This window comes from Eretmochelys imbricata, chromosome 13 (genome assembly GCF_965152235.1).
Source record: "Eretmochelys imbricata isolate rEreImb1 chromosome 13, rEreImb1.hap1, whole genome shotgun sequence".
Lineage (NCBI taxonomy): Eukaryota > Metazoa > Chordata > Testudines > Cheloniidae > Eretmochelys > Eretmochelys imbricata.
In genome coordinates this window covers 14,420,975-14,435,426 of record NC_135584.1, presented here as the reverse complement: position 1 = coordinate 14,435,426, position 14,452 = coordinate 14,420,975, and the positions used below count along the sequence as shown (strand labels likewise).

The following is a 14,452-nucleotide window of genomic DNA, read 5'->3' as shown; positions in this document are numbered from 1 at the left end:
TACTATTTTCCAAGAGCACGATTTTAAAGAAAGGCCCCAAAAATGTAAACCTTTAAAAGCATTAGACAGCAATTTAAGATTTAAAGTTCTATTTTACTTGGGAGGGAAGGGGAAGAGGAGGAATGAATATCGCAACAACCAGTTAAAACCATGTTTCCTCAGCTCTAGCTTATACTATTCCCCCCACAACACCATACTCAAAATGAGATTGTGGATTTTAGTACATCCCCTCCCCCAAACCACCACACCTCTCAAAAAAAAGTTTGGCATAAATTAGGAATTTCCCCAACACCTGTTTCAGGCAAACATGACTACAGTTAAAGTAAAGTTTGGATACAAGGACAATGATGAGTCTTCAGTTTTCCACATGCAGTTTATATGATGTGATAAGCGATGAATTGCACTTAAACATTTTTCTGTGTAATAAAATGTTAGAGTGCCCATTGTGCATAAACAAAATTAGACTTTGATACTTTAGTTTAGTTGCACAAAATCTACAATACCTATTAGGAAAGTAGTTATCCAGTCATTTATTCACTTACATCCCATATTTAGAAATCCACCCAAGTCACTAAGCATGACTTATCAAAATAGGCTTTCCCCAAATATTCTACATATTATATCCAATTGTGACGTTTTCTCTTATGCTTTTTCTTGAAATAGCCACTTAAAGGCCATTTGATAACTCATTCTACTTAATTAAATTATCTTTTTAACCTGTTTCTCATCTGTATTCATTCTTATAGGATTCCTCACCGAACACATATGCTGCAAACACCTTATCACCAGTCTAATTTCAAATCAAAAGGGTACTTCACATCACTTTCTAGGCTCATCAACAAATATACCAAAAAGGAATAAAACATTATATGAATACATAATAGATTAGTAACTTCATCCTTAATCAAGTCATATGACCACAATGAAAGTTTTCCCAAGACAGATTGCAGCCACCCATTTAATGGGTACCAAACTTGTCATGTGATTGTGTTTTGAGCAGCAACGAAGTGAAAATTTAAATATTTTCTTTCACTTCAAAAATGAAATTAAAGCAGTTTGTTTTGTAAAGTAAATTTGATTCCAAACCCTTCAAGAGCCACTTCCTTCTATGACACCTACAAGAAATTACACAACTAAATACAGGCTGAGAAGCAGTTGGGTATAGTTGATGTGCAATTTTTATTTATATAACATATTTTAGACTTAAACTATGTATATATCCTCTTCCCCACATTGTATCTCAGGTTGTAAAGCTCTTAGGGCATGAACTATGTCCTTCTAAGTGTTTGTACAGTACCAAGCACAATGGGGCCCTAATCCTGCTAGTGCAATAGAAATAGAAACTCTAACTTTTTAAAGATACTTTTTGTCACGGAAGTTGAGAGAGTCCTTAGAAATGATTAGGAGTTCATTCCAAGTAAATGGCATGTTTGAGACAATTTGGAGTAACAAATGTAATTATGTGAAGCAGAAACAAGTATCTTATTAGACACCTGACGTTCTAATCAGGAGTCTCAAAAAATAAACACAGGGTGGTAAACCTGGCTAATGGCAGCCCCACTGTGGCAGAAATGTGCTACATTTACTATATTTAAAAACTGAACAGTTAGGTATTAAAAAAGATGAAACAAGATAAGTGTAAGACCCTGGCAAATATCCTTAGTTATTTCATCATCCTGAAAGCAGTGTGGAAGTGTGCATGCAAGTTCAAAGGTCAAACTCCTCTTCCAGATTCCCCTAAAGAAAGGAATTTTACCTCTAAAGGGTAAGGAGAAAAAGCAGTTCTTCCACACATTAGCAATAGTGTTAATGTTTTTGTTTTGTTTTTAAGTATAGAGTGTTCTATATCTTGTATAGAAGTCTTGTACTAAGTCATTACTCACTGCAACAAAAATTAGGACAGGAAAGACTAGACATAAAAAGGTTAAATCTTACTTAACATTGCCCCAGAGCTTCTTAATTACAAAGCTTCAGATTCTTGTAACTCAAAGTTTACAGTAAATCACCATTTTGAAAGTCAAGTGAAATCCAGTTTTCTTTTAAACCACTTTCTCTGCAAAACAGCGATAACTTAGCACTTGATTTCGCTCTAAATTCACAAGATTATGAATAAGGAGATACTCTAGTCAAATATCTTGAAGATTAGTAAGAAGTATTCAGAAGGTAATTATGGGGTTTAAAGGAATCTAGAAGCCAAAATGAAGTAACCTTTTGTCAGATGGTCTGATAAAGGTGCTGAAGTTTATTAGCTTCCTCTTTCTACCCGCCCTCACCCCCCCCTCTTCCTTACCAAAACAAAGCAAAAACCCCAGAGCTATCCATTTAGAATCTAAAACAAGTATTCCTGACCCAAACTTCTAAAACCTAGAAGCTATTCTATAAAGCCTGTTATAGTAGCCTTGTTTTCAAGAAACAAATATAGGCCACTTAATGTAAATAAACCCAGAAAACAATTTCACACCCACTTATTTACAACAAAAGTGTGTTTTCATTTTGACAAATAAGAATGTAGGTCAAGAATATAATTTTTTTTAAAAAAGCAAATATGATACGTATTACCTGAGAATATGTTTAATGAAGGAAGTGAAAAAGCCCTCAAAATGTGCAGTGATCCTTAATGACTTTTTTTAAATAAATTCTGATTACAGTATGGTAAAATTATTCTTCTAGGCCTTACAGTAAGTTTTCAGAAAGAATGAGTCCAGTCAATGTAGTAATATTTGTCTCACTGGAAATTCTGTATAAAACACCTACCTAAAACAAACAAGACTTCTCTGCAAGAATCGTCAGCTGCCATTAATGACACACCTTAAAGTTCTTACCACACAGTAACTAAGCAAGTACAAACTAGTGGTGAATGTTTGTTACTTTTTGTCTGAAAAGTTAATGAGATAGATCCAGTAGTTAATATCAGATCTTAAAAGATGATTTTTGTCTTTTTAAAAACAAACATGAACATACAGAACTTAAGTATGAAATGTATTGTTAGAATGTTCATATGATATATCATGAATATAAACATTAACATTTAAACTTACTTGACATCACACAATACTAAAAGGTAAAATGCCTTCCTTCTAAGAGCACTAGTGCTCCAGTACTAGAAGGCAGCTGTTGTTCCCCTGCCTTTTCTTTTGTTGTGCTTAATCTCACGTCAAGTCATTCAACCAACTCCAAAGTGATGAAGACATAACTGAATCAACCTTAACTAAAATCAGATCTACTGTTTTTAAAATAGTTATGTACACTTTAATGATTCCCCCCCAAAAAAAACCCAACTTCCCTACCCCCCAAAAATTATAAATATATATTTTTAAAAAATCAGCAACTCCAGCATGTGCAGAAGTTTCCTGGCTGTAAGTCAGATCAATCAATTACTGTAATAGCCACGTTTCTGAAGTTATTTGCTATTCCTCCTTATAAGTATAAAAATTACAACACAACCTGAAATTTCAGTGATTTAAAGAAAAGGCCAAAAGATTTAATGAATTTCAAGCATTAAATCAGAGATGTAGTATTCTCTGTAATTTAGAAGAACCGTTAATATTAGATTAACTAAGTCATTAATGATCCATCACGCACTAGCATTGCTACCGCAGATATTAAATATTGACTCATCAGTTCACAAAACTAGTGGGGGGGGGGGGAATTCACCCTTCCCCCTTTGCTGAAGAATGCAGTTTATCTTACTTATTTGGAACTGCCCCTTCACATTATCAGAGAAAATGCTTAAATAGATCACAAATTAGAGTATTAGGTTTGGGAATCAAAGTACAGTTAATAAAAGAGCTCATAAGAGTAATAAAACATGGCGTGAAAGCATTTGCAAGCTATTGTCATAGCCCTGTGCTCTGCTACCTTTGCAGACACAAAACCAGCCCCCAACAATGTAAGCGTTGGTCAGCAAGTCAATGCTTGCTATTCAACTTGTAGTTAGGCGTTTTAATTTCTGTGTCTCCCAGATCATATCAGTCCTGCATTAAAGGCCTAATAAAATGTGAAGAATGATATCCTCTCATTGCATTTGAAACTGCGTTATTTCCCCGTTCTTTCTCATACAGACTTACAGAAACTTCCCTTTTCACATACTTCTATGAGAAAACATTTCACTGCATCTACTTTAGTTCCTATTTCTATTTTCGCTTTGCAATAGATCCTTCTAGTGCTGCCTCCCCTCAAACCCACCGAGTAGAAACTGATGTAGCTTTTAAACTCTCAAGGTCATTTTAGAAATAAAAAAACTAACGATACATTGAAAATAATAATAAAAAACTTCACACACACTAAACCCTAAACTAAACCCTTTTCAAATTCAAACGCCTTTCATCAGTAGATCAATAACCCAACAGATTTTGTTGGCCACCACTTCAAAACTATTACACTTCAGTTCAAACACTTACAAGAAGTCACACACCATATTTTATGGGATGGCTCACTAGAGCGCATACAGAAGAGCTTGCTTTGGCTTTAGAATTTCTATATGTCAAAACAAACAAACATACATCACACATGCCCAGGAATAGAACGGTATATAACTTTTTTAAAAAAAAATCCAATACCTCCCAACAAATATTAAGAATCGGGAGTGAAATCAAATCTCCAAACACTTAAGGAATTGTATTGTCCTCGTTTGGAAACGTCTTTTGTTGTTGTAGAAACCAGATGGGGTTTATTTATTTATTTTTAAAACTTCCTATTTCCCCTAGTTTAAAGAAAGAGAAAAAAAATACCAAATAAATGATCTGGAGGCTCTTAGACTTCACATAGCAGGCAGTAAGATGAAACAAAAAGAAACTGACAAGACTGATCAATAAACTTTTCATTACCAAATCTCTTCTCCTCCGCCCCCCGATAAGCCACACACACTACAAACCAAACCCTTCTTCCAGGAACATCCCTGACTCACAAAGAAATGTTCTCTCCCCCCGCCCCGATTAAAAAGGTCGACATTTTGAATATTTAAAACAAATACCTAGGTATATAATGGAAGTTTGAAGCACCTACTTACACAGAGGGAGAGAGAGAATGGGGGGCGGGGAAGAGGTGATCCCAGGCAGCAAAGAGGGAAATCAGAGAGAGCGACAACTTTATAGGTGGGAGGGAAGAGACGAAAGAAGATATGCTCATTCTTCATCTGCCTTTTCTTTTTTCTCCTCTTCCTCCCTCCCAGGGGGTTCTGGGATGAAGATCCGACCCTGGAGAGTGTATGGGGGGGGGGGGCAGGAGGAGGAGGAGAAGCGGTTTCTTTACCTGCTGCTGCTCCTTCTCTTCCATTGCCTGGTGGAGGATGAAACTCTCACTCTCACACACACAAACACACGAGTTGGGGCTTGAATGAGAAAGAAAGGAGAGGGAGACAGGCAGGGAGGATTGGGGGCTGCTGTGCTTTACTTCCACACACCTGACCCTCTTTACGCCTCTGCTCAGGCGTCATGTCCGTGGGGTGGGGGGGAGGGTTATGTCCCCCCACAGACATACCTGCCCCCCCACCTGGGGAGGGGCCAATACCCCTACCCCACCTCCATGGGAAAGAAGGTGCCAAGATACCACGGTGATGGGCCACCTTGCTGATTTAAGATGCAAAACACCCCCCTCCCCACCTGCCTCTTCTCACGGTGGGGGCTCTGTCCCCGTCTCAAGGGGCGGTTAGTCCCCCTCCAAAACGCTCGCCCCCCCCTCAAGATGGGCTGAGCCCCTCCCCCCCCTTTCTCCTCATGGGGGGGGGGGTAAGAGCTGTGTCTCCTCCAGGCAACCGAGCAGCTCTGACCCCTCTGGGGGTGCCCTCAGCTGAACTCCCGCCCTCACCTGGGAGCGAGCCGCCTCCCCAGCCGGCATCCTGAGGGGGAGGGGGGGTCTAGCCGCCCCGCTGTGGTGCTGCTGAAAGGAGCCCGGACTCCGCTGCGCCAGCGCGCTCGGGCCACTGTTTGTAATAAATTACTCCCCTCTGTCTGCAGCTGTTGTGCCGTGCTCCCCCCTCCCCTAGAGCCACGCCCCCTCCCGATAGCCCCGCCCACTCAGGGGCCCCGAACCCGCCCCCTTGCAGCGCTCGAACAGAGGCGGAGCTAGGGAAACGTGCTGGACAAGTGGGAGGTGTCAAAACCAAGGCACTAAGTGTTGGAGTAGGGGGGAGAGCAGGGAGTGAGCTGGAAGGGGCAGAAGAGGGAACGAGCAGGGGCAGAACAGATAGAGCAGGGGAGATGAAGGGGCTGCGGGGGTCGATTGGGGGGGAGCAGGGGAGGTGGAGGGGGTAAAATGGGGAACAGTAGGGATGCAGGGGCCCAGGAAAGGGAGGAAGTATAAGGGGGAGAGCAGGCGGGAGCAGATGCAGAGTGGAATGTTTTTTTAAATTGTAAATACACTGAATAATAGGAGGCAATGGAAACAGACCTGAGACCATTAAAGTGCTAAGGAATATCTAATTGCTCCTGTTTGGCCTGATTCCCAGAGATGCTGAGCCGCTACAAGTCTTGTTGACTTCAACGGGTGCTGCTCAGCACCTCTGAAAAATCAGACCAATTGTCTTTAATGTTGCTATGAATGGGGACCATTAACACCATTTGAGTTGTTTCCTTTGTGCTACCAAGTAACTCCATTTTGAAGGAGCTGTGTAAGAATGGGATTACTTGCTTTTATATTTCTCTTAAACAGCTAAGAAATCAAGAGCAAATTAGTTTTCATTCTTTTATGTGTTTTGTAATTCAGGAAGATAGATAGCTAACTTCCTGAATTACAAAACATATAAAGGAACTATTATTCTAGAATACTGTGAGGCTTTATGTATAATATGCACTCACAATATTCTAGACTAATAGTCCACAATAACAGTATTATAAGGCACATTGTTTTGGACTATTACTATGGTATATTTTAATGGAAGTTAGCAAATGTAAATAACATACATATGAGTATTTTTCATTAGTTTCCTGTTGTGATCATTCTGGGAAAACAGCTAGAGATATTTTTTCTGTCTTGCTAGTATGCTCCAGTTGACCACTAGCTACTGCAGAATAGTTTACATAAATAAAAGTTTAGAACAAACTCACATTTTCCACAATAGAGAAACACACATACATAAAAAAGGCAGCAGATAGACAATGTGTTGCCAGTCATAGCCTTACTTAGGAAAATTAATGAAAAATTAACGAAAGAAGATTTTGGAACATACCTAGTGGAAAGAAATGGTAACACTTAAAAAAAGAGAGAGGGAGAACATGAGCTTATTCCATACTCTTGCAACATGTTGTGATGGTAGCTCACATATTTGCTCAGTTGCTGAAGTTGGTGGGTTGTTACATTTCTTTAAAAAGATATTAGCATGTATGCCAAAACGGAATGAACTCAGCAAAGTAGCAAGTAATGGGGAGTTTAAAATAATATTTTTAAATGTCTCAGCTCCAACTGAGTGGTTTAGATGCTATAATTAAATAGAATGCATAATACTGTTAGCAAAGCAGTTAGCAGTCTCTGGTAAACCCTGAAGTTAGCACCTTATTGAAGTGAATGGTGTAAGGGAGGGGTGAGTTCCCAGTTATGTTGCTTCTCTTGTTTTCCTCGAGACAGTTTAAGAGACTTGAGCTGCAGCTCTTTGAAGTCAGTCCCACACTTCAGTGGGCTTTGGATCAGACCCATGATACTATTAGGCCCTGTCTGCATCATTTTAAATTAAATCAATTTTAAAATTATTCTGGTTTAAACAGAGGAAATCCCTAATGTGGAGGCACTTAAACTGGTGTGTTAGCTAACAGTTTTTAAACCACAATTTGTTTTCCTAGTCTAAACTGGGCCCCAATATTCAACTGGAAATGAAAGTTGACAATTGTGCAAATTAAACAAACATGGGATCAAGCAAAAACCTTTTTCAAAGTTTTATATGCTGTCTCACCTCCCTGGATTTTTACCTCATAGGTGTCTCTGAGCAAAGGGAATGATGGTCACTGGCAAACAGAGAGCTATACTACTGGATGATCCTTAAAGAACCATACTTTCCTTACTTGTGTTCTATATTCCATTAGCCACTAGCTGGGAAGGACCTCTAGTGTAACCAAGGCAATAACTTGATAACAAGGGCTAACTTTAAAGTTTATTTATATTCCTATAGCCTGGCCCTGTAAACTGGTCAGATAGGTGGACCCCACGTGCCCACATGGAGCACCTTGAAGTCAAAATCTCCCCATGTGTATCAGTTTACAGGATTTAGGCCCTTTGGGTTGTTAATTCAGGGTTTTGTTTATGTGTTTTTTGCAACTTTAAGCTTCAATCTTGCTATTGACTTTGTGAGGAGTCTCACTGGAAGTTCTGTGTGGGTGCAGTGGTTGACCCATTCAGACTTAATTGCTGGATCAGCATGTTAGGGGTTTTTTTAACTCTTATTTATTTAGTGATATGCCTGAGGTAGGTGTTTGTGCATCTTTGTAGAATTTTGTAGCATGTTGCTTGTACTTCACAATGGCAGAAGCATGGCAAAGCATTAAGTGGCATACGATAGCCTTAAGCTGTGTGTGTGACATGTCAGTGGTGCCAACTCCAAATGTTTTAAAGCTTTTAGCATTCATATTTGCAAGTTTCAGGAAAATACCATATGTCATGAGACACAATAAAATTGCGAAAGTTGGCAACATTGCTTGCACTAGAGACATATGAACACGTGTTGGGTTTTTTATTTCTTTCTTTTTTCTTTTATTTTTTTTTAAGCTTTAACTCTTTTGGGATGAAATCTTGCCTTATTGACGTGAAGGGGGATGTTGCAATTGACTTCACTGGGATCAGGATTTCACCTATAGTGACTGTAAATATGACTTAAGAGGAAATGCAGAAGCTGCATATATTTGTGTCCATTATGATATGTGATAATTGGGGAAAAGGTTGTGTTGTTGCAGTGCAATATTTGTTTCTATATAAATTTCAGACCTGTGCTCTGATCCTACAACCACATGCATAACTTGTTGGTGTGAGTAGTCCTCTGTAAATGAATGCCACTACTCACATGAGTTGTGCAGTTGTATATATGTGTTTGCAGAATTGGGGCCTAACATTTTGAATACCACTATGGACCACATTCAGCTGTCCAGTAAAGCAGATGCACTTCCTGCTGATGTGAACAGAACCCGAGGCTGAAGAAACAAATTTTACTACATGTGTGGAAGAGCACCACAGAATGAAAATGTATGGTCAACTTCTGCCCTTGAGATATGTGAGCATTTGAAGTCAATGTAAATACAAATAAGTGCCAAATCAGTGGATTTGGGTCCATGTATCTTCTGGCACAACTTGGCCTGTTTTTTGTTTGTTTTGGTTTGGTTTTTTTTTGAGACTGGCTAAACTGTAGCATGCTAATCAATATTACAAATAGAAATAAATGCAGGTCAGAGAGATCAGGTCATCAGCAGATAGTGATGAGTAAGAAAACAGAAAGATTGTTTCAGGAAAATCAAGAAGCCCAGAACAAGTTAACACTTTTGTTAAATGCAACATATAATATTACATTAGAAATCTGAAATGAAAATATTATTTATTTTTACAGATTAGCCACTATGGCCTCTATGATTTTTACTTGTGGGTCTGGAAATGTTTGATATCAGGCAAGGGGCAACTTGTAAAAATCATATTTTCTTCCCTTCGTTTTGTCTTATGTTGACGATATTTGCTGTCTTTCTGCAATCACAGCAACCATTTCATTTATGTGTTATGTGTGAAGTGAAAACTTCTAGTCTAATGCACAGGGAGGACTGATAGGACAATCTTTGTAGTGTCATGCTATTTGTTGATATATAGGCTCACAAAATTCAGTTTAGTCACAAACTAGAAAAACTGCAGCAAACCCAGAAGAGAACAGAGAAATAAAATAAAGTTGCTTTTCCTCCCTCAGTGTTCCACTTCCCACCCCATACAAATCATTTTAAAATTTATTTTAAAAAATGCATTGCAACACTTTTTAAAGCTTTTGGTAAAGATCTGGGTGTGTGCATCAAAGGGAAAACACTGTCCGAGAGACACTTGACATCAGAGCTGCTTGAGCAACAGGAAGCCTTTACCCAAACTTAAGTCTGTCATAGGTTAATTAAATTATCCACTCTGTACCTCAGAGTAGGAAACCTGCCTGATCACTCTTTTGGATGGGAACTCCCTTACTTTAGATTCATATGTAGGCAGCTGTACTATCTTGTGCCTGATAAAGTGGAATGGATTTAGGACAGGGGTTCTCAAACTGGGGGTTGGGACCCCTCAGGGGGTCGCGAAGTTATTACGTGGGGATCGCAAACTGTCAGCCTCTACCCCAAACCCTGCTTTGTCTCCAGCATATATAATGGTGTTAAATATATAAAAAAGTATTTTTAATTTATAAGAGGGGTCACACTCAGAGGCTTGCTATGTGAAAGGGGTCACCAGTACAAAAGTTTGATAAACACTGATTTAGGAGACTTGAGCTTAGTCCCAACTCTGCCACAGACTTCCTGTATGATATTAGACATGTGTTGTTAGTGTTGCCAATTCTTACAACGTTATTGTGAGTCTCACACAATTTGGTGGTTTTCCTAAAGCCCCTGCTCTTGGAGGCAAGTGATGAGAATCTCAGCTTTCATTTTTTTTAAAAGTGTATTGTTTCTAGGTCTCATGGTTGTGGAGAAAAGCTTGAAGACGTGACTCATGTAATTTAAAGGCTCAAACATCAGAAGGCAAATAAAAAATAAGACACGTATTTTTTAAAAAATCATGATTTTGGGGGCCTGCTTCATGTTTTTGATCATTTGGGGTTGGTAAGACAGCTCTTCATCTCTGTGCATCCCATTTGTAAAATTGGATAATAATACTTCCCTACTTCCCAGAAGTGTTGAAATTCACTTAAGTTTGTGAGGTGCTCAGATAGATACTATAATGATTGGGACCGTATAAATACATAGACTCTTGTGATGAAGGCTTTTGCAATGTTTTGTTTACTTGTCTTTGACCTCTCTCTTATACAAATTGCTTTTTTATTTCAGCAAGGAGTAAAAGAAAAGCCAATCATGTGTCAGCTGACTTCTATGTTTTTGCCTCACACAGTACTATGTTTACAGGAAATGCCTGCTACAGAGACAGTTTTGTACAGAGAGGTGGTGTCAGATTTGACTAACATGCTTACATGATTAGGTTTACTAAGTGAAGACCCAGATGACACAGTGATGAGAGACTTGCAAGCAATCAGGCTTTTGCAACATCAATTAATCCAAGAAGCGATTTTATGCTGTACCTCTTTACTGATCGGTAACCATGCATGAGGTTACACGTCCCCTCCCCCACCAAGAATGTGCCTCCCTGCTGCATTAGTAACTATCTCTTCAACACATATTCAGTTACCAGTCTCCCTCTATAATCAGGAGCAGCTTTTTTTTTTTTTTTTTTTTGGCATTCTAGTAGACTAAAAGGACTGCAGTCTTTAAAAATGCACTTTGTAGGTATTTTAATACTTGTCCAGAATGTGTAGGTTCAATTACATTGTGTAGTGAATTTAACATGAATCATCTTATTTTTATCATGCAAAATAAACGGTAGTGTTTCTTTCAGTGATATACACACGCTGTGAATGAAAATGCATAATTTCAAGTATAGGCAGGTATGTTTATAATACCTTTACTGTATATCTGAAGCTTTACATTTGTCTTTGATATTTTTTTCTGATGAATTTTATTTAACAGATTGAAATATTAAGTGTCCTCTAACTTCCTTGTTTACTTATCACAATGTACATGACGTATGATATAGCAAATGCAAGCAGAGCTTTGATAAACATGTTTACTTTGAGACATTTACAAGCTATCAAACTTGCTATTCTTGCAAACTCAAGCTTTTGACCACCCACCTATCCCCCAAAGCTTTCTTTCTGTGATGGTAGCACTCCACCGTGTCTGCATATGTTCTGTTTTCTGCTGAGTTGTGTTTTTAAACTGTAAGATATTTGGGGTCAGGAGTCTGTTATTTATTCACCACAGAGTACCTGTGCAATTAATACAAATAAATTGGTAAAATGTAAATTATGCAAAAAAGTCTGCCTGAGGAAATATGCTAAATGGAGATTATAAAACCACAGCTATTTGCCAGAATGCATTCAGCTATCAGTACCTGAGACACTGATAACTTTTGTTATTGGTCAGGTTCCGACTTTTCTTTCCTAGTATCACATGGCCTTTACTCTGGATATCAAGAGTCAGATCTGGGAACAGACTATTAATCCCGGCTCTTCCTTTTTGTCTTATTAGTTTGGGGTTTACAATACTCTTGCTGTTAGTTTATAAAATCCTTTCTTTTGTCTATAGAAAAGCAAGAACATAAACATGTTTATGATTACATATCTCCATTTCTTTTAAAAAATCTTTCTTTTAATATTAAGGCCCGATTCCTGAAAACACATGCGTAACTATGGGACTACTCACATGCGTAAAGGTAAGCACATGTGTAAGTTGTTATGGGATCAGGGCCTAACACGTTACTGGTTTCAGGGGCCTGTACACTGAAGTTCTTTATTTGTCTGCAGAACAGAGACAGCACAGTGCAGAGTTCTTCATGACATCCCACCAATATATGTGTAATATTCATAACAAGAGTAGTAGTGAAGAAGTCCATACCAAAATTCCAGATCTGAACAACCCTGAATAATGGGGAAGTTTGCATCTGGATCCACATCTGAATTTTGCAGCTCATATCATTCTCTAAGTGAAATATAAAACTACTTAAAATCAGTTCTTTTTTTCCTCTCTTATTATGTACTGGAAAATGGATTTGTTTCCACCAAAAAACCTGTTGAGTTAAACTTTTTTTAAACTGGATTCCCTTTGGGGCACTGACGGCTTACACTGCAAAAGTGAAAATTTGCTTTATTTGCATGCTTTGATGTTAAAAAGAGATTTTTTTTTTTTTTTTGGTCAAAATTTCATCGACATCTACAAGAATATGTACAACATAAAAGAAGAAATGATGGAAATATTCACACAAAATTTCACAAAACTCCCCAGTTCTGGGGGAACCACCTCTGAAAATGAAAAGGTGCTGTAGTTATATTTCATGGTACATTCACTCTACATTCAAAGGCTGAAACTGCCCAAGAAAAAAAAAGAAAAGAAAAGCAACAATTATTGCTAATTGTGATTGTATTTTTGTGATATGGTGAGATCTTTAGGAACTGGACCAAGGACACCAATTCAAACAAGCAACAAATATATACCCACTTTAAAATAGCGCATCCGATGAAGTGAGCTGTAGCTTACGAAAGCTTATGCTCAAATAAATTTGTTAGTCTCTAAGGTGCCACAAGGACTCCTTTTCTTTTTAAGATTATGTGTGCATATTAATTTAGAGTAAAGAAAGTATTCATTTTGTAAAGGTTCTTTAGGTGTAAGATTACACAAGGCCATATGAGATGCAATCCTTAGCGTTAGACACAATGTGGTGAGGTTTTTAGTCTTACTCTAGAAAAATATTTACCTTAGAAGCTGCCCTCTTGCTCAATTGAAGTGCCACTGCAGTATTTATTGATAGGATTCTAGGTCAAAGAGGATGGGATGCAAGAGGCACTTTTACCAAAAAAAACCCAAAATAATAATAACTTTCACAATATAAAAAAATGAATCATCTGTCTTTCATAAACTAGAAGCACCTATCGTGTGTTAATTGGTAAACTGCACTGAGATCCTACAGAATGAAAGATACTATATAAATGTAAGATGGTATTGATCAGTCCTGAAGAGGCACGATAATTCTCATAGGTTTCAGAGTAACAGCCATGTTAGTCTGTATTCGCAAAAAGAAAAGGAGTACTTGTGGCACCTTAGAGACTAACCAATTTATTTGAGCATAAGCTTTCGTGAGCTACAGTTCACATCATCTCATAGGCCTTCAACATTCTTTCTCCCCATAGTCTCATAGCAGAAAGAATTCCCTGAGCTCTATCTTTTATTATTATTATTATTTTTCTTCTTACAGCCGCTGCTGTCCCTTCATCAGCACTTCTGTCTCAGATCTCCAATGCAGCAAAAATCCTGGTGCTTCTGAACATTTTGAATGCCTTGCAGTTGATATGATAAAAATGTGCATTTGAAAGGATATAAAGAGATGAGTGACTGTTTAAAATGGGGCATTAGCATGACAGTTGACAAAGGCATGGTATATTGTTGGATCCCACTGGCTTCTAATGCTCGTTAATGAGAACAAGTATTCCTTGATCAGAGTCAGAGATAGTTGCTTCAAATATACTTCACATAGACATTGAATGTATGTCACATTTTGAAAAGATTGTATATATGTTCATATACCTTAGGCACACATCCCTTTGCTTCTGAACATTACGGGTTGTTTTCTTTGGTGATTGACTAGTGACCTGAACCTTTTCCTGTACTTTTGTTGTGTTTATTTGATTTTTTCCCCCTTTCCTGTAGTTGCAGGAATAATGCTCTGGCATGCATGTGCAATGCTGTACAGCTAG

The 14,452-nt window shown here is 38.2% G+C and overlaps 1 protein-coding gene across 3 annotated transcripts in view; it reads right to left on the bottom strand.

The window, feature by feature from the left end:
• ZNF217 (zinc finger protein 217) overlaps nucleotides 1-5,930 on the bottom strand; it is a 36,774-nt gene extending 30,844 nt beyond the window's left edge. For 2 of the 3 annotated variants that reach the window (XM_077832097.1, XM_077832099.1), the window contains exon 1: nucleotides 5,806-5,930. The gene's annotated coding sequence lies outside the window, so the exon portion shown is untranslated. Of the gene's footprint in view, nucleotides 1-5,008; nucleotides 5,127-5,805 lie in introns of those variants that run through there. The other variant, XM_077832098.1, reaches the window with a different exon arrangement.
• Between the last annotated feature and the right edge of the window lie 8,522 nt (nucleotides 5,931-14,452).